We start from the raw sequence: 19,856 nt of genomic DNA on the forward strand, positions 1-19,856 counted from the left end.
GTGGCTCCTAATTTGGGCCTTCAGAGATAACAAATGTCAGGAAACCGTGAAGAGAAAGTAGGAAATCTGGGACACGGGGAACATGTTTATTATCACTTTTATTTTTAAAAATGAGCATGAAACCAATGATTAAATCTTAGAGGAATGTCAGGGGATGCGATCAGGAGAGGAGGTGGGAGAGGCAGTGGTGTCTCAGGAGCCCAGGGAGGGACCAGTCTCAAGGAGGAGGTTACCTGCTCTGTTTAATGAAGTTACCAGACCTGAGATGGAGAAATGGTCATTAGATTGTGCAAGAACAAATGAAGAGACACTGAGTCACTTGCTGGAGGCTGAGGAAAGAAGCTAGACCTGCAGAGAGTTATGGAGTCCAGGTCATGAGGGCGCTGAGGAGGGAAGTCAGGAGTGTCTCCTGCAGCACGGCAGGTGGTTTGGAGAGTGACTGCCTGCAAGGTGGAGAACACCTTACGTCTTTTAGTAAAACTTTGAAGTGATACACAGATTTAACATAAGCTTGTGTTCTTTCTCTTGACACCCCAGGCCTCCTCTTTAGAATCCAGATCCTATCCCTAAGTTCTAGATCTCCTCTGTCCAAGCAGGCTCGTGAGTAAACCTCACGGTCTTTCTAAATCTTCCTACAACACTGTGTAATGAAGAAAAAGAAAGAATGGGAAAACATGTAAATATAATGCCTTAACTAGACTGAATGTTTTAAATATTCATTTACTATTCTGTGGAAGCAGAATCTCTTTAGATCTTTGAAATTTTGCTTTTGAAAAACTTTATTAAGATAGGGTAGAATAGAAAAAATTATTACTAAAGAATTTAAGAGACTTTAACACACGCTCACTCATGTTTTGGAGTGTGTGTTCCAGGCACTGAGCCAGGCATGCGGCCTGTAAGAAGGAATGAGACCCAGTCTGGGCCCTTGAGGAATTCACCGACTAGGGTTGGAACTAGACAAGTGAAGAAAATAACTAAAGGGCGACACGTTACACTACAACCCCCAGATGCAGGAATGGCATGCGGCTTCCTGGGTCAGGGAAGGCTTTGTAGTTTGAGTTTGGTCTTGAAGGAGAAGCTTATCAAGCAAATTAAGACTCAAGAGGAAAGAGGAATGGACTTGGAGGAGGAAGAGAACTACAAATAGTTCACCCCAGAATGAATGTTGGGGACAAAAGGAGATGCAGTTAAAAAGGTAGACGGAGCCCAGCCGGGGTGACTCAGTGGTTGAGCATCGACCTATGAACCAGGAGGTCACAGTTCGATTCCTGGTTGGGACACATGCCCGGGTTTCAGGCTTGATCCCCAGTGGGGAATGTGCAGGAGGCAGCTGATCAGTGATTCTCTTTCATCATTGATGTTTTTCTCTCTCTTTCTCTCTCCCTTCCTCTCTGAAATCAATGAAATAAATTATATATATGGAAGCCACATGCCAGAAGCTCTGTAAGGAGTTCAGGAGCTATTTCATCCTGAGGGAAACTCACCAAGGAATTTTTTTTCATGTATACAACATAGCTGTAATAATACAAAAAATTTAAAAAATATATTTTTATTGATTTCAGAGGAGAAAGGAGAGGGAGAGAGAAAAAAAATCAACAATGAGAGAGAATCACTGATTGGCTGTCTCCTGCACACCTCCTACTGGGTATCGGGCATGTACCCTTGACTGAAATCAAACCAGGGACCCTTCAATCCACAGGCCGATGCTCTATCCACTGAGCCAAACCAGCTAGGGCCAAAAATATGTTTTAAAATTCTGTATTTAAAATAACAGTATAATTTCCAAATCCAAATTACAGCAAATGAAATTATAGTGCTTAGAAACTGCATAGAATTTATAATTCTTGAGGCTTTATCTTTTCTAGTAAAAACTGAAGAGAGTCCTAAGTGCTGCTTGCAGTGCCCCTCCATATTTTTGTAAACTATTTTGAAATAATTTTAGACTCACAATTGCAAAATAGGACAAAGAATTCCCACGTATCTCCCTCCAGCTTCCCCGGTGACATCTTACATAACAACTGTTAAGACCAGGGAGCTGACATTGGCACGTTATTAACTAAAGCTTCAGACCTGACTTGGAATTCATCAGCTTTTAAATGCACTTTTTTGGGGCACAGTCTATGACATTTTATCGTATATAGATTCATGTAATCACCACCCTACTAGGACACGGAACTGCTGTAACTTCCAAGAAACGCCCTGGCACTAGCCCTATATAGCCATGCTCCTTCTCCCACTCTAACCCATGGTAACTACAGATCAGTTCTCCATCATTATAATTTTGTACTTTTAAGAATATTATATAAAGGGAACCATACAGTAACTTTATGTATTTAATTAAAATTTAAATTCTTTGTTGTTGAAAGTATTACATATGTCTCCTTTCCCCCCCATTGACCTCTCCCAGGCCGCTCCCACCCCCTTTTACAGTAACTTTTTGAGAGTGGCTTCTTTTTCTCTCTCAGCATAACACCTTTGAGTTCTATCCAAGTTGTTGCATGGATTAGTTCTTTTTATTGCTGAGTCATATTCCAAACAATAGTACAAGTATGAATGTACCAGTTTATCCATTCGCTCAGTGAAGGACAACTGGGTGGCTTCCAGTTTTGGGCGACTACAAAAAAACCAATGAGAACTTTCCTCAGTTCTTGCTTTGTCCATGAGAGTCTGGCTCTGGGTGAGATCTCTCCATATTTTCCTGTTCCTTGGAACCACAAATCTGGTAGGGGTTTGGTAGCTGGAAGGTCCAGGCATTGGGCGGGGGCTGGGGACCGAGAAGACACAGGTGCACAAGCAACTCTTTGGACGGACTGTTCCCAGAATTCTGGGTTTGTCTCAGTCTAACCCTGTCTGTGCCCCTGCAGGCCAGGTTCTTGCTTCTTACATTCATTTACGCTAACCCAGATTTGTGAATTCATCTTCCTGGTGAGCATGTAGCTCAATTGTCTATCCTTATTTTGAAAGTCCTGGCATGATTTCACCAAGGAGACCTTAGAATTATAGTGGTGAATTCAGGGAGCCTTCACTATGAACAAAGTTGAGAGGTACTTTAGAACAAAAGGGACTATTTATGATAAAAGAGGACTAAGCAAAATTAGGAAAGAATAAGAGCCCCTGCTCTGATTATGACTTATTAAGCAAAGGTCAGCAATTATGAGCCAGAGCCTTTTTAAAAATAAAGTTTTATTGGTACACAGACATGCTCACTCATTTACCTATTGTCTATCTATGGCTGCTTTCATATTTACAACAGCAGACTTAGTTTTGACTGAGACTGTATGGCTTGCAAAACATAAAACATCTGCTATCTGGCCTTATAGAAATTGTATGCTGGTCCCTGCAAATCAGTATTTATGTGTGATAGATAGTGTGACTTGGAGACACAGTAAGGCCAGTATATCTTCCTGGATGTCACAAGGCAGCACCATTTTCAACGCAAAATAAGCTACACACATGGAAAAACGGTAACATGTCATGACGTAGCACCTGGTTGTAATTATAAACAGAGGAAGTGGTTACTTTGGAATACAGAAAAAAGGATGGCCGGGGAGTAAAACTATGCTAGTGCAATTTTAACATTGTCCAAAGGAGTGGTGCTCTGTTTAGTAGACATTGGTATTCTGGTCACTAGGACAGTGTCTCTTCTAGCGGAGGGAAGAATTAATCAAGCTTGACCACGGTGTGGATGACATACCATTTCTTAACTCTATTTGCTCTGATTTTGTGCTCGCAAAGCAAGCTCTGATTACTTTTCTGATTTTCAAGACACCACAAAATAGGGAAGAGGTATTTCCCTTGCTCTATTAAATTGACTTTTTGGTACAAATGTGCCTGAGCAAATAAATGTAAGTCGGTTTTCTCAGGGCTCAGTGACCTTAAGGAGAGCTGATCATTAAAATATCAAATCTAAAAAAAAAAAAAAAAAAAAAAAAAAAAAAAAAATATCAAATCTAGCCCTGACTGGTTTGGCTCAGTGGATAGAGCATCGGCCTGCGGACTGAAGGGTCCCAGGTTCGATTCCGGTCAAGGGCATGTACCTTGGTTGCAGGCACATCCCCGGTAGGGGGTGTGCGGAAGGCAGCTGATCGATGCTTCTCTCTCATCGATGTTTCTAGCTCTATATCCCTCTTCCTTCCTCTCTGCAAAAAATCAATAAAATATATTTTTAAAAAATATCAAATCTAAAGACATGAGAGGCTAGATTTTGAACTCTGTCAATTTCCTTAGAACTGGGCACACAATAAAACAGCCAGACCATCATTACATTTCTTTCAAAGTGGGCAGATGCAAAAGTATGCTGAAATGTTGGACAGCTCCCGCCCACAAAGATTAGGGCTCCAGCCAAATCCTGGGGGATCCTGGAAGCATTCCTTTAAGTTAATGTTCTCAGTAAGTCTCTGTCTTGTGGGAGCCCCCCCACCCCCCCTCTTAGGAAAGCACGGTTCTGAAGACTCCCATTATACTGGTAGTTCTGGCTTTCCTGACAGACATGATCTTTCAGACCCAACCAGTGGTCAGGACCACACTGGGCCTATAATAGTAGGATAAAGAGCCAGAACTGCCCTAATTCTAAAGTCCAGCAAACATTAGCATTAGACTGAAAAAGGGCAGAGGGCTCACCAGCTGGTCCTCAACTACACCACCTCACTGGGCAGCGAGTCACACCCACAGGCCCTGAATGATCACGGCAGAGTACATTAAAACATGAGCTCAGGGGCTGGGGCAGTGTCTCATATTTGTATTTTTAATTCCAAGGCACGGCCCAAAGTGGGTGCTTAATTATTTGTTGACTGATCTGTCTTCTCTGCCCTCAAATAATCCATCGCCAACTCCTAGAATAAGTCACTGTTTTTAAAACTATCTGCCCTGGCCTGGTGGGTCAGTTGGTTGGAACATTCTCCTGATATGCCAAGGTTGTGGGTTCCATTCCTGGTCAGGGCACATGCAGGAATCAACCAGTGAATGCATGGATGAGTGGAGCAGCACATTGATGTTTCTCTCACTTTCTAAAATCAATCAATCAATCAATCAATCAATCAATCAATCAATCATCTGAGAACATTACTCTGTGAAAACGAGTGTATTTTTCCCTCTAAAATATCACTTTAAAATGTGTTTTGCCCTACCTGCTTTGGCTTAGTAGATAGAGTGTCGGCCCGTGGACTGGAGGGTCCTGGGTTCAATTCCGGGCATGTACTAGGTTGCCGTAGTTTGCCCACGGCTGATTCTAGAGGGACAGAGATAGAAAGGAGATACTAAGGAAATTGTGTGAAAATGAACCCATTTTTTATTTGTGCAGGCCTCTACAAAGTGAATGGGGAGTTTTATTCAGTTTGTAAGAAAAAGTAGGTGTTACTTTGGAGCAGGCAGACAGGAATCATAACTATATAGTGATTTTTTAAAACATTCTCACCTGAGGATATGTTTATTAATTTTTTTTGAGAGAGAGAGAGAGAGGAAGGGAGAGAGAGAGAAACATCAATGTGAGAAACATTGATCAGTTGCCTCCCTCATGTACCCTGACCAGGGATCAAATCCACAGACTAGGTAAGTGCCTTGACCGGGAATTGAACCCACAACCTTTTTGGCGTACAGGATAACACTTCAATCGAGGCACCCTGATGGGGCTGCAGTGACTTTTAATAAAGCGAATACAGTAGTAGCAACCCACAGGCCATTTGTGCCCAGTTGCTACCCCCAAGGTTCTCTCCTCACTAACACCACCTCAAGCTCTTTATTTTGTGATCAAGGCTGTGGCAGCATTGGTTCAATCACCACTGTCACTTCCGTTCTGCTTTGTCCTTCCACTAGGATGACATGCCAAGTGCTGGGAAGGCGGTGCCTCAGCAGCAGACTGTCCTCAGAACTGACCCACCAAGCCTCCCAGACTCTGTTTTAAAGCCCATAAATTCAGTAAGTATGCACTGTGTACCACCAGGTGTCAGGGACGGTGCTGGGCTCTGGTGATAGATGAACAGGACAAGGCCCCACCATCAAGGAGCCCACAGCTAAACCGTGGAGAGAGACATACAAAGATAACATCATCTACAAGGGCTACAACATCAATCAATTCTTCCCTGGTAATTATTTTTTTATATATATTTCTATTGATTTCAGAGAGGAAGGGAGAGGGAGAGATTGAAACATCAATGATGAGAGAGAATCATTGATCAACTGCCTCCTACATGCCCCCTTCTGAGGATCGAGCCTGCAACCCAGGCATGTGCCCTGACTGGGAATTGAACCAGCGACCTTTTGGTGCATGGGTTGATGCTCAACCACTGAGCCACACTGGCCAGGCCCCTGGCAATTATTTGAACAATTACTCTCCTGTAATTATACAAGTATATAAAATAAAAAGCAAAATTTCCTGGTATCAGGTATGTGTATTCTTCAGATCTTTTATTATACATATTCAAATTATATACACACATATTTGTTCACAGTTTAAAGAAGAAAAGTGTAAATATTCTGTGACTGCCCCCCCACCCCTAAAAATATCCTGGTTACTTTTCTGATTCTCCTTGATTTCATTTGTATCCAGGAATAATTAATTTCTCTGAAAAGGTTCGGGGATGTTTTGGGCCAAAGGTGATATGTGGTCTGGCCTTGAAGGAAGAGTTGGAGTTCCTTTAGTAGTAAGCAAAGCCAAGAGAAAAGCTTGGGATGCATGCGTGGGGGCAGGGCTAAGAGGAAAAGGTGGTTTGGGGTGGGGACAGGCTGAGCATGTAAGAGGGTGTGGAAATACACAGCTTCTTTGGGGACCATCAGCGGTCTAGTGAGGACATGCTGTTCTTCAAACTTTGATATGCAACAGAATCACCCTGGGGATTTCTTAAAGCTGCAGCTGCTCCATCCCCTACCTTGAGATTCTGATTCAGTAAGTTGGACCCCAAGTCTTTGCTTTTAACCCACTGCTCTAGGCTGCCTCTCCTTCTATGACAGTGTGCAGTCACACCATCCTTCACACAGCAAGGCATGGGAGGCCCAGAAAGCCCTCATGGGAGCAGAGTAGAACATCCTGACATCTTGCTCACATAACCATCTCATTCTTAGTCTTCTAGCATCCTCCTCTACACCAACTCTTTACTTTGTAGTTTTATATCAGCTTTCATCTGAGAAGTTCAAAGTATTCCCAACACTGAACTCATGATTGGGCAATGAGAACAGGTAACAACCTCATTTTACAGAAGGATAAACAGAGGCACCAGAGAGCTCACTTTCCTTCCATGGTGAGTCAACACTGAACCTGAAGACAGAATTCAAGGCTGCCTTTCATCCGTTCATGATATTACACAGACTGCATCGCTTTCCTCATTAATCGAGGCAGCAATTGGAAAAGAGCCCACACAGTGCCCAACTCACAGCAGAGACAAGCTACTTCCCTCCTTGACTACAACCAAGCAGGGGCTGCCCAGGTGCTCTGCAGCTCAGTGGGTGTTTCGTGATGCTCTGCAAAATAGCCACCAGAAATTCCGCAGAACCTTTCCTTGTAAGGGTGTCAAGAACAACTTCAAGCCCAGCTGGAGTGGCTCAGTGATTGTTGACCTATGAACCAGGAGGTCACGTTTTGATTCCTGGTCAGGGCAAATGCCCGGATTGCGGGCTCGGTCCCCAGTGTAGAGTGTGCAAGAGGCAGCTGATCGATGATTCTCTCTCATCATTGATGTTTCTCTCTCTCTTTCCCTTCCTCTCTGAAATCAATAAAAATATTTAAAAAAACAAGAAAAACTTCAAAATACCATCGAAGAATGAAAGAGACAGTCAGCTCATGTCAAGGCTTCGCTTCTGTGTCAGTTCGGGAGACAAGCGCTGTAATTGCATAGCTGTTTGTGAAAATGTTGAGATGGTGAAGCTGTCTGCCTGGTAGGCGGCAAGAATGAAGAACAAGCCTGGGACTTCTCAGCGCACTGTGGTGCTGAGCTAGTGTACGACTCTCTCCTAGGTCCAGGGGGGACAAGAGAAAGGCAGAATTCTTTTTCTGCTAAGGAGTGGCAGGGCAGGGTCACATTTGGCTTTGGACAAAGCCTTTGAAGCCAAGGACCTTCACTCACATACCTCAAGAAGGAACATTCTCTAGAGCTGAGGTTCTCAGAATTTTGGGTGCACGTGAATCACCTGATTGGTCCATCACTAACACAGATCCATGAGCCCACCCCCAGGAAGGGACAGTTCTGGCTGGGGCTCAGGAGTCTGCATTTTTCACAGGCTTTCCTGGTGAGTCAGTTGTAGGCCCACACTTGAGATCACCCTGCTATAAAGAACACATACCGCCCTACCCGGTTTGGCTTAGTGGATAGAGCATCGGCCTGCAGACTGAAGGCCCTAGGTTCAATTCCAGCCAAGGGCACCTATGTAGGTTGCAGGCTCCATCTTAGCCCTGGTTGGAGTGCATGCAGGAGGCAACCAATGTTTCTTTCTTTCTTTTTTTTTTTTTTTAAAGACTCTTTTTTTTTTAAAAATATATTTTATTGATTTTTTTACAGAGAGGAAGGGAGAAAGATAGAGAGCTAGAAACATCGATGAGAGAGAAACATCGACCAGCTGCCTCCTGCACACTCCCCACTGGGGATGTGCCCGCAACCCAGGTACATGCCCTTGACCGGAATCGAACCCGGGACCCCTCAGTCCGCAGGCCGACGCTCTATCCACTGAGCCAAACCAGCTTCGGCGGCAACCAATGTTTCTATCTATCTCCCTGTTCCTTCCTCTCTGAAATCAATAAAAATATGTTAAAAGAAAAAAAAAAAAGAACCCATGTCAATTTCCCATTTACCTGCTCCTGTCCCTATTAACCATGAGTGGCCTGTCTAGCATCAAGCCAAGTCCTGGGAAAGCATGTGCTTTTACTTATTACATGCAGTTGTTCCTCATCTCCAACCTGCATCCCCCCCTCCCCCCACTGGATTCCAGAATGTCGTGACAGAGTAAAGCAACTTAGAGGACAAGTATGAAGAAACTAGAGGCCCGGTGCACGGACTCATGCTCCAGTGGGGTCCGATTGGCCTAGATCGGGACTGGGCGAGCCTGGCCGGACATGCCCTGGAGCCCTCCTGCGGTCCCTCCCTGCCCTGATCGTGCACCGGTGGGATCCCTCAGCCTGGCCTGCAGGGATTGGCCAAAATCAGCCCAGTGCACGGATTTGTCCAGGGCATGTCCAGCCCGTCTTGCCCAGTGCTGATTGGCCAGACCCCAGCAGCAAGCTAACCTACCGGTCGGACTTCTACTACGAATGTTTTATTTACTTCTGCCCCTTGGTGGTCAGTGCATGCCACAGCTACCGGTTGAATGGTCGCTCAGACTTTTATATATATAGACTAGGGGCCCGGTGCACAAAATTCGTGCACTGGGTGTGTGTGTGTGTGTGTGTGTGTGTGTGTGCGCGTGGGGGCGGGGGAGTGTCCCTCAGCCCAGCCTGCCCCCTCTCACATACTGGGAGCCCTCAGGCGTTGACCCCCATCACTCTCCAATCGCAGGATCGGCCCCTTGCCCAGGCCTGACGCCTCTGGCCTAGGCATCCGGCCTGGGCAGCGGGGACCCACAGCTGCAGCGGCCCCACGATCGTGGGCTCCGCTTTAGGCCCAGGCAAGGGACCCCTAGCTCCCGGGACTGCCAGCTTCGACCGTGCCCAGCTCCCATCGCTGGCTCCACCCCTACTTCTTGCTATCACTGCCCAGGGTGGAAAAGGCACCTGATTCTCTGATCATGGCTGGGGGGCAGGGCAAAGGCGGCCCCAGGGCCGCCTTTGCCCTCCCCCCCAGCCCTTAGCTCCCCCCTGGGTTTCCGATCACTGTCAGTGGCAGGGGGCTTCTTCCTGCTTTCCCTTTCACCTCCCTGCATTGTGCCTACATATGCAAATTAGCCGCCATCTTGTTGGCAGTTAACTGCCAATCTTAGTTGGCAGTTAATTTGCATATAGCCCTGATTAGCCAATGAAAAGGGTAGCTCGTACGCCAATTACCATTTTTCTCTTTTATTAGTGTTGATATGCTGATTTTCTATATGGATACTGAAAAAATGTCAATGAAATCTCATCGCTATTAATGACCACTTAGTTAATTGATTTCTTCTGCCACCATTTAGTTATTTGTTTGTTTGTTTATTTATTTATATAAGAGAAAGTTTATTTAGAAAGTCACAGAGGAAGAAGTGAGCCACAGAAGAAATGGGCTCAGGAAAGAAGTTAGAGAGAGAGATGCTTAGGGGGTAGGGTGGGGGAAGGCATGGGCATCTCTGCAGAGAGAGCTGCCCTTTGCTACCATCCAAAAAGCAGCTAAACATATACAGTGTTCTTTCTTGATAATCATATATGCAAACTTAAAAACTGAGCTAGATATTATCTCACACCAGCACAGGCTGCTGAGACGCTGGAATGTCCTTGCAATAAAAATTACCCAGGAGGAGCCTCCCTTCCACCAAGTTAGGGTGCTGGTCCCATGAAAGACACGGCACCATATCACCACGGCGGCTCAGACCAGCAGGCCAGGAGACACCCAGGTAACAGCGGCCCTGGTTGTTGGAACCTGGCCTCCAGCAGGCCCACCTGCCTAGGATGTGGGAGGAGAATTGTCAAGAGAGGTGGCCCCAGTTTGGTGGGTTCTTTTTTGCCCCCTACCTTAAGCTTTATCCTCTAAACTAGAGCAAGTATCCAACAGGCTGCTTGTTTTGAAGTGAAATTCCTTAATTGGAGTTTCAGGTCTTGGTGTTATGAAAAGAGGAGCTGAAGCAGAATTAAGCCATTAATTATCTGGCAAGGTTCCAAAGCATTCACCATGGCATCTCATGTTTCATAGCGCATAGGACACCTTTGTCTAATGCCTCGGCCTAGAAATGAGTTTGAGTGGTTAGGAACACAGGCATTTCTGTCCTAATGGACTCTCCTCTGATCCCTTTATTGGCTGTCAAATCTCTTTTTAAAATTCTCCAACTTTATATTCAACCATCAAAAACTTCTCCCAAATAGGCATGAGTGTTCTCTAGCAGAGAATGTTAATGTTGAGAATGAATTCTCTTTCCCAGTCCCAACTCTACTTCTTTGAAGTCAGTATGCCTTTCATCTGTAAATATGAAAATAAACATGAATAATTAATGCGTTCCCATCCTCTCCAAGCAGGACGTTTTATTTACTTCTGAGGAAGAAATGATTATTTCCCAGAGCTAGAGTCGGGCAGAAGCAGGACGGGAGCTCTGCTTTTGACGGTGATGTAGATGCAAACTGCCTCAAGCAATGTCATCTGCCTTCAAGAACAACTATTACTGGGTCGCTCCCTCCTGAGTTCTTGCCTCTTGATGGAAATATGTTTCAATGTCACCAACAACCCCATGAACCACTTCCATCTTTGATGAAGGGAGCCCTAACATCTCCCACGTGCCCTGTAACTCTCCCATTACCTCCAATCCCAGGACCAGGTATACTTTTTGTGACTCATCCTTTGTCTCATCCCAGGGAGCTGTGTCTTCCAGGCACCAGCTTTATGACTGATGGCTGCATGAAATGCGCTTAAAGGCCCATTCAGCCGAAACCGGTTTGGCTCAGTGGATAGAGCGTCGGCTTGCGGACTGAAAGGTCCCAGGTTCGATTCCGGTCAAGGGCATGTACCTGGGTTGCGGGCACATCCCCAGTAGGAGATGTGCAGGAGGCAGCTGATCGATGTTTCTCTCTCATCGATGTTTCTAACTCTCTATCTCTCTCCTTTCCTTTCTGTAAAAAATCAATAAAATATATTTAAAAAAAAAAAAAAAAAAAAAAGGCCCATTCAGCTTAGTCTGTCTGATAAGCACCAAAGGGGAGTGCCCACCCCGTAAACATCAACATCATCTCAAAAGCTTAAAGGGAGAACTTGACCTTGCCTCGCTCATATTCATACTTCCACCGTTTTAGCACAGCTGACCTTGGCCGTCGACATTTTCTGCCTAGAAGAACCTATGAGGGTAATGCATCTCATGTTCCCTACCTCTGCCCAAAGAGGCGTTCCCTTGGATACTGCCTTTCCTGCTTCAAGGACTAGCACAGGGGTGGGCAAACTTTTTGACTCAAGGGCCACAATGGGCTCTTAAACTGGACTGGAGGGCCGGAAAAAAAGCATGGATGGTTTGTGTGAACTAATATAAATTCAAAGTAAACATTATTACATAAAAGGGTACAGTCTTTTTTTTTTTTTTAGTTTTATTCATTTCAAACGGGCCGGATCCGGCCCGCGGGCCGTAGTTTGCCCACAGCTGAGCTAGCATCTATTTGAACCCGGGGATGTGGTGGACAGATCCACCGTTCCTATCCACACCTGGTAGGGTTATACAGACTGCGGTAGGCCCCCAAAGATGTCCATGTTGCGATCCCTGGAACCTCTGAATGAGTTACCTAAATGGTAAAAGGGGCTTGGAAGATGTAATTAAAGTAAAGGAAAACGGTGGTGGGAAAATTACCCTGGATTATCCGGGTGGGCTTAATGTATAAGGATCCTTACAAGAGGGAAGCAGAGGGTCAGAAAGATGTGATGATGGCGGCTGGGGGGTGGGGTGATACAAGGCCAGCGCCAGGGACGCAGGCACCCCCAGAAGCTGGAAAAGGCCAGGGAGCAGATTTCTCCTGGGTCCTCCAGAAGAAACAGCCTTGCTGACACCTTGACTTTAGCCCACGGTATCAGTCCCGGTGGCTGCTTTAATAAATTACCACAAACCGGGTGACTTACCAAATGGACATTTATTCTCTCACTGTTCTGGAGGCCAGAAGTTCAAACCCAAGGTGTCAGCAGGGCTGCACTCCCTCTGAAGGTCCTAGGGGGAAACTGTTCATTGCCTTTTCTTGTTTCTGGTGGCTCCAGGCATTCTCCAGTGAAAGCATGTCCCAGGGCTGAGTTCAGAACAAATTTCCCTGACACGCTATCTCAGTCTCTTGGAAACAGTGCTATGAGGGACAAAGCCAAACCAAATATACTGTGACCTGGGCAATGGGAAGTGCTTTCCACATGTGTTTTGTACTGGGACTTGAACGTGTACTGGAAAAACCCTAAATGGATATGATTCTAATTTAGTTAAAAACTAGAAGAAAATGCAGTAATAATGTCCACTGTAGTAAACAGCAATGGTGGCAACTGGTTTTCTGAATGAGGGGCGTAGGCTGGCGATCTGGGGGAGAGAGCTAGAAGAGGTCTTGATGCTGCATGGCTGTACTATCACTCACTGGTATGTTTCCTTGGGTGGCTTTGGGACTGGGCAGCACTAAAGTCCACCCAAGCCAGTCTTTGGTGCTATGTTCTCATTTACTCTTTTCTACATTACCCAGTTTTTCTCCAAATGAAAACTAGTAAGATCCCATGTTTGTAGAAAGAAATCATATGTTAGTATGTGTGTAGGAAAAAGTTGAAACATTCAACAAAATAGTGGCAGTGATTCTCTTTGGGGGGACACTAGAGAATCTACTCTCTGCTTTATGCACTTCCATAATGTTTTAATTTAAAAGTATTTTTAAAGGCAATTTTGACTTACATTTGTTATCCAAAAAAGGGTTTTTTGATGACTACTATACAGACTAGAGGCATTAGTTAAACACACAATGCTCCTCTGAAAATATGAGTTTTGAGACTAATTCTTAAAAATTCATGGGAAAGCTAATGTATGGATGCAAATTAGGATGTATGGATTACGAGGGTGAGAGTGAGACAAGTGATACAAAAACTCTCAAGAGTGGAACGACTGAGGACTTTGCAGCAGTTTCAGGACTTTCTTTCCAAACCCCAAGTCCTCACCTCTGAGGAGGGACCAGAGGGGAGGCAGCTGCTGCTCAAGGATGACCTGGAGGCACAGGCTCCTCAGCTGTGTCTCTCCGTTCACCTCCTGCCCAACAACCAATGCAGCCAGTTCATGGGAAAGTGTCCCTCAAAAAGCTGACAGGCTGCCTCTTTGGAAAGGCTGTTGGAAGGGACTATCAATTCCAGAAAAGCAGGCTGAAAGCAATGTATAAATTGAGATATTTCAGCTAATAGTTCTGGGAGCTCTAAAACAAGTAGTATTTCCCTCATCCGTCCCAAAGAGGTCATCTGCTCCAGGCTGCAAGCGACATACTTTCCACAGGATACCAGATGCTGGCAGAAACTTCAACGATGAGCTTTAAAGATAACAGGGCAAATTAGACCTTCTTAAATACTCCCGCCAAAGCCTGTGTTATCAATGGGTTTCCAATGCCCTCCAGAGGCACAAGTCCTCTTGAGCTATGACCTTTGGAACATCTGAGAACGGCTCTGGGCCACAGCAGTGCCCAGCTGGGTCTTGCTAATGGAGCCTTCCAGCCATGGGAAGTTCTGGGGGCTACAGTCAGAGGTTTGTTACATCTGGGAAGGCACAGGGCCCTCATTCTACCTGTTGGTAGGCTGGCTAGATTCAGAAGATGCCTCCGAAAGTGCTGGCAGTCAGGGTGGGGTGCTGCAGGGAGCTCTGGTGTCTCCACGTGGGACCCAGCAGGCTCCTGGGTCAGGATCTAGTTGCCCACACCCAGGAGAGTGGGATGTGGGCCCTTGGAAGAGGTTACACTAGACAAGCCGACTTCTTCTTTAAGTAAGAACAGATTATGTGGTGGGTTTGGTCTCTGAGTCCTGTCTCTACTTATTGGAAAGGTAACTCTGCCCAAGTGAGGCCTATTGTGTTTTATTAATCCTTATCCGAGACTATTTTTTCCATTGATTTTTAGAGAGTGGAGGGGGTGATGTTGGGGGGGGGGGAGGGAGAGAGAGAGAGAGAATGTGACACCTCTCACATGTGCCCGGACATGTGCCAGGGTTCGAACCTGTAGCCTAGGTACATGCCCTTGACCAGGAATTGAATCTACATCCCTTTGGTGCCCAGGTCGACACTCTAACCAGTGAGCCAGGGCAAAGTGAGGCCTATGACTAGGGTAGGAGTCATGGTATCCTCCTCCCCCATTTCCTCTGAGAGGAGCTGGTGTGGGCCTTCCTGGTTCCCAGAGCTACTCCTCACCTGGTACTCTTGTCCACTGGTGATGGATGTGAGGGCTTTTTAGTCTATTATTGCAGTCACTGTCTACTCCTGGGAACCACTTCGCTAAGGATGACAACAGCAAAATACCCCTCAGCAATCCACTCATCCAGCAATTATTTGTTGAGCCTCAACTATTTCTAGGTCTTATATCAATGCATGAGTCAATCTTGGTCCCTGACTCACCGTACTTGTTATCTAGTGAAATGGATAATCAGTAATAAAGTAATCATACAAATAAGTATATAATTATAATCACATTAAGTGCTAGACTGTTTTGAAAGCAATAGCTTTCAACCTTTTAGTATAAAATACATTTTACATTACAATCATATATATATATATATATATACATACACACACACACACACAAACACAACACAGACAGACATATATAATAAAACAAACGTTTCATTAAACAATTCCTACTCTTATTGTGAGCAATGCACTCTGATATTTTCTGGTCTATTCATGTAAAATATGCTGGTTACAACCCAATAAACTGATGTCACACGAACTAATGGCTGTGATACAAAATATGAAAAACCCTGTCACAGGGGTCCCAACCTGGAGTGAGCTAGGGTGCAGGTCATGGAACACTTCCCTGAGGGAATGACATGTGAGGTTAAGAAGAATTCTCCCCAAAAGGCCAGGAAACAATATTCTAGGCAGAGGGGACAGCATATACAAAAACTCCTCGTTTTACAGAAAAGGAAACTGGGGATCAAGGAGAGATGTGATCTGTCCAACATAACTCCAAGCCCAAGTCTCTAAACTCCAAGTTCAAGGTTCTTTAAAGTACTGCAGCCATCAGTTGTAGTCTTTCCGGTAATTTTACTAATTATGGGCCAGGGGCTAATCATTCTCACCCAGCCTGACCGGAGAAAAGAGAAAGAACAAGGGCAGGAGGTTATGTTTACAAAGAGCCCATTTAATTCTTCACGCGAAACAATGCACCTTAGCTCCTACCCCCCTGGCCTGAGGCCTGTACTGCAAGCTGTTTGTTCCTTCCCGGTAGGGACTGGCAGGGAGCCACACTCCAGCTTAGTCCTGGCTTTAATGAAAAGCCATTTACAAAATGCCCCAGCACGGTTCAGACTCAGCCGCAGGGCCTGGGAAGAATGCAGAGTACTGGCCCGGCTTTCCCACCTCCCCATGTTGATGCCCCACCTGATTCCCACGTGTTTCCACCTTCCTCAGTTCCCCATCAGCCCCGGTAACTGCGTGCATGGTTAGCTGGCAAATGCTCCAGTTGTGCAGTACGAAGGTAATGTGAACCCCGCAAGTGAGATACAGGCCACAACCAAGGGTGTCAGTCAAGGTCAGGGGCAAAGTGGATGATCTAGGAGGACCTGAGAAGGAGAGGGGTCAACGGAGGCAGGAGCCTTAGGCCAAACTTCAAAACAGGCGAGAGAGAAACAGGGCTGTTACAGTTGCTCAGTTCGTACACTGCACGAAGCACCCACGGAGTGGGTGAGTGAAGCTGAAATGGAACCCGTACGCTGCTCACAGAACTGCATTCCTGGCAAGGGGCTTTCTCTGCCCAGAGGAGGAACCTCCACTCACAGAGGCCAGGGGACTGGCTCAGGAGGGCAGCTGGTCAGAGTTGGAAACAGCCAGACCCACAACAGCACCTTGAAAAGATGACTGTCAAGCCTCCGAAGGTCGCCTCCTCGGTTTTAACCTTCCTGGTGTGCGGGCAGACAGGGGTACTGGTTAGGTATGGCTCCCTAGTGACAAGCTGAGCCCAGGCAGCCATTGGCTGACAGGCAGGCACCTCCCAGTTCTGACACCTTACCCAGACTCTGGTCCTCCTCCACCTACACTTCTCCTTCATCAGGCTGGAGCAATCCAGACACACCCCGGAGGAACAGCTCAACCCCCGAGATTTTAATTATTAGTATAAAAATGTTACTGGTAACACATGTCCATGTAAAAAAAAAATCCAAACATTACACAAAGATAAACAATTCAAGTAAGAACAGCCTCTCCCACATTTTAAAATTAGACTCTTTCTCTGTCAATAAACTCCTTATTGCACATCCCTCATACTCCAACCCAGCTTTCTGTTCTCACTGGAGCCTGTAATGAATTACTCTGCCCCCTCATTCTACTGACAACCAGCGCCTGCCTGGGATTTGTAGCTTCCCCCCACCTCTGACCTCAGGGCCAGCGGCTTCACGGCTATGTTAAATTCTGCCTCCTCAGGAACCCTGACCCAAACTTGCCAAGCAACACCCCCACCCTGATGCTCTGTCACTCACTGCTGCTTCTCCTGGCTGGAGAACTTCAGAGACTTAGCCCATTATGAATTCATGGGTCCAACGCAGCCCTCACCCCTGCGCAACAAGACTTTTATTCATCTCGCATACGCCCAGGCTCATTCCTCACAGTGATTCATTCAGGCCTTCAGGACCTCACCCCCACCTCAGCAAGTGGAAAGGTCTTTTCTTAGCAGGAACTCCAGCCATCCCCCTTGCACTTCACAATGCAAGTCAGGGGTAAGCCACACCCACTCCCACTAGTCTCAGAGGCAGGGACCTCGCCCTCTCCTGCAAAGTTACCTCTTCCCTGGCATCAAGACCATTCCCATTTGCTCCCTTTCTCTCCTGCACCTGCATTATTTTCCTCAAGTCTTTTTCCCTTTCTCCTTGTTATCAGAAATCATCCCAAGTCAATACCAAACTCTTACTCTAATTGTAAGTTAGTTGGATCACCATAGAGAACAATATATAATAAGCGTATTAACCACGACGACAACTTCGAGGCAACCCAAGTGTTCATTGATGGGTGAATGGATAGAGAAGATGTGATACATATATATGTATGTATACGTAAATCTTAGCCATAAAAAGAAGAAAATCTTGACATTTGTGACCACATAGATAGACCTTGAGGGTATTATGCTAAATGAAATAAGTCAGAGAAAGACAAATACCATATGATCTCACTTATATGTGGAATCTAAAACCAACCAACTAACCCAAAACCACAAAGCCCCCAAAACCAAACTCATAGATACAGAAAAAAAATGGCGGTTGCCAGAGGCCGTAGGCGGTAGGGAGGTGGCATGGGCGAAATGGGTGAAGTGGTCAAAAGGTATAAATTATAGTTATGAAATAAGTAAGTCTTGGAGATATAATGTACATCATGGTGACCACGGTCAGCAATACTAGTTAGAAAGTTGTTAAGAGAATAAATCTTAAAAGTTCTCATCACAGGAAAAAGAAGTTGGTAACTGTGTGGTGATGGATGTTAACTAGACTTACTGTGATCTTTTCACAGCATATACAAATATCCAATCCTGATGCTGCACACCTGAAACCAACACAATATCATATGTCTATTGCATCTCAATAAACACAACAACAATACCATGTATGCCCTTTGCCTCTGTAATTCCACACGTGGGATATTTCCTGAAGAAATAACCCACAGAAGAAAACAACAACTTGTACAGTGATGTTTAGAACAGGGATATTTACACTTGCAAAATGTTGGAAATACCCCAATTGCCCAATACTAGATTGATGGTTAACCATACTTTAGTATCAGTATGATGGGATACCACAGAAGGAATAGGATATTTGGAGTGACAAATATATGAATTACACTGATATAGAGAAATCTGAAGATGAAGCACATTTTAATACACAAACATATATATAAACAAATATTATGCACTTATTACAATTTTATATATGTTTGCTGACAACAAACAGAATTGTTTGTAACAGTAAGAAATTTGATACCACTGCTCTGGTTACTATTTTTCTTCCCTTCCCTGTTGCTGTTGTCTGGTGACCCCCCACTGCCTCTATTTTCTCTTTATCTGGTTTCCCCCTTAACCTTATGCAGCCTGGTTTCCATCGCAGTGTTTTTACTGGACTGATAGTGTTAGCAATCACCATGATTTTCTTCTAGATAAATCCTTAGGTCTAGTTAAACTGGTAGTACTGAAGCTCTCAATATCTTCTCTTCCCTTGCGATTAAACCATCCAAACTTCCCCACATCCCTTCACTTTTTACCTAATTATGGACAATTCTCAAAGCTTATTACTTGGCGCTCTGGTCTTTGTATTCTGTACCCAAGACCTCTGGAGAGATCCCTTTTCAGGAAAGCCATCCCTTTTGTGCTGTTGACTCCCACACCTAACGCTCCATCCCTGCCTCACCCTCAGCTTCTGGTTCTATGTGATCGAGCTACTTGGCTGTCTCTAATTGTCACCTCGAGATCTTCATGTCTAAAACTAAACTCATCTTCAAACTGTATCTCCAACTTCCTAATTTCTGTTAATGTCACCAATGTTTTCCCAAACTCAAAACCGGCTCACACGCTCAGTGTGGTAAGGGCGGCCTTCTCCCAGCCCTCACACCCATTCCCGCTGTCCCTGTGCGGATGCTGTGCCTTACCGCATGGAGGGCCCTCTCTGGGGTCCTGTCTACTCATTTTCAGGGCGATCTCAGGTTCTGCTACCTTTGTGATTTCCCCCAACTACTTCAGTTCACAGCGATTATTTTCTTCCCAGAATCCTTCTTGAGTTAGACTCCACAGTAGCAATGACACACACCACACACTGTTCTTTTCATTTCTTTTGCCTGAACTCCCTTAGGCATTTACCTGGCCTCTGGTGGGCAAGATTCTGCATCACCTTGTACTCTCGCTCCAGTGTGTCTCCCTCTCTGAAAGCCTTCCTGGTTCCCATAGGCTCTCGGCCACTCTTCCTTCTGGGCTGCCGAAGCACCCCTTCTCATTGCTGCTGGAGTTCCCACCCTCTTGTGTTGTCGTGACTTATATCAGTTTGTGTTCTACTTACTCGTCAGAACATCAGTTGACTTTCTTAAAGGCAAAGACTATGTCTAGACAA

At 45.4% G+C, this 19,856-nt stretch overlaps 1 protein-coding gene across 3 annotated transcripts in view; it reads right to left on the reverse strand.

The window, feature by feature from the left end:
- The window catches only part of MAPRE3 (microtubule associated protein RP/EB family member 3), a 41,785-nt gene that overhangs the window by 13,121 nt on the left and 8,808 nt on the right, over positions 1-19,856 (reverse strand). Inside the window, exon 2 of one of the 3 annotated variants that reach the window (XM_059660352.1) lies at positions 5,127-5,227. The exons of the other annotated variants lie outside the window; for them this stretch is intronic. The gene's annotated coding sequence lies outside the window, so the exon portion shown is untranslated. The remainder of the gene's footprint in view (positions 1-5,126; positions 5,228-19,856) is intronic. 3 annotated transcript variants of the gene reach the window in all.

This window comes from Myotis daubentonii, chromosome 12 (genome assembly GCF_963259705.1).
Source record: "Myotis daubentonii chromosome 12, mMyoDau2.1, whole genome shotgun sequence".
In the NCBI taxonomy this organism is placed as follows: domain Eukaryota; kingdom Metazoa; phylum Chordata; class Mammalia; order Chiroptera; family Vespertilionidae; genus Myotis; species Myotis daubentonii.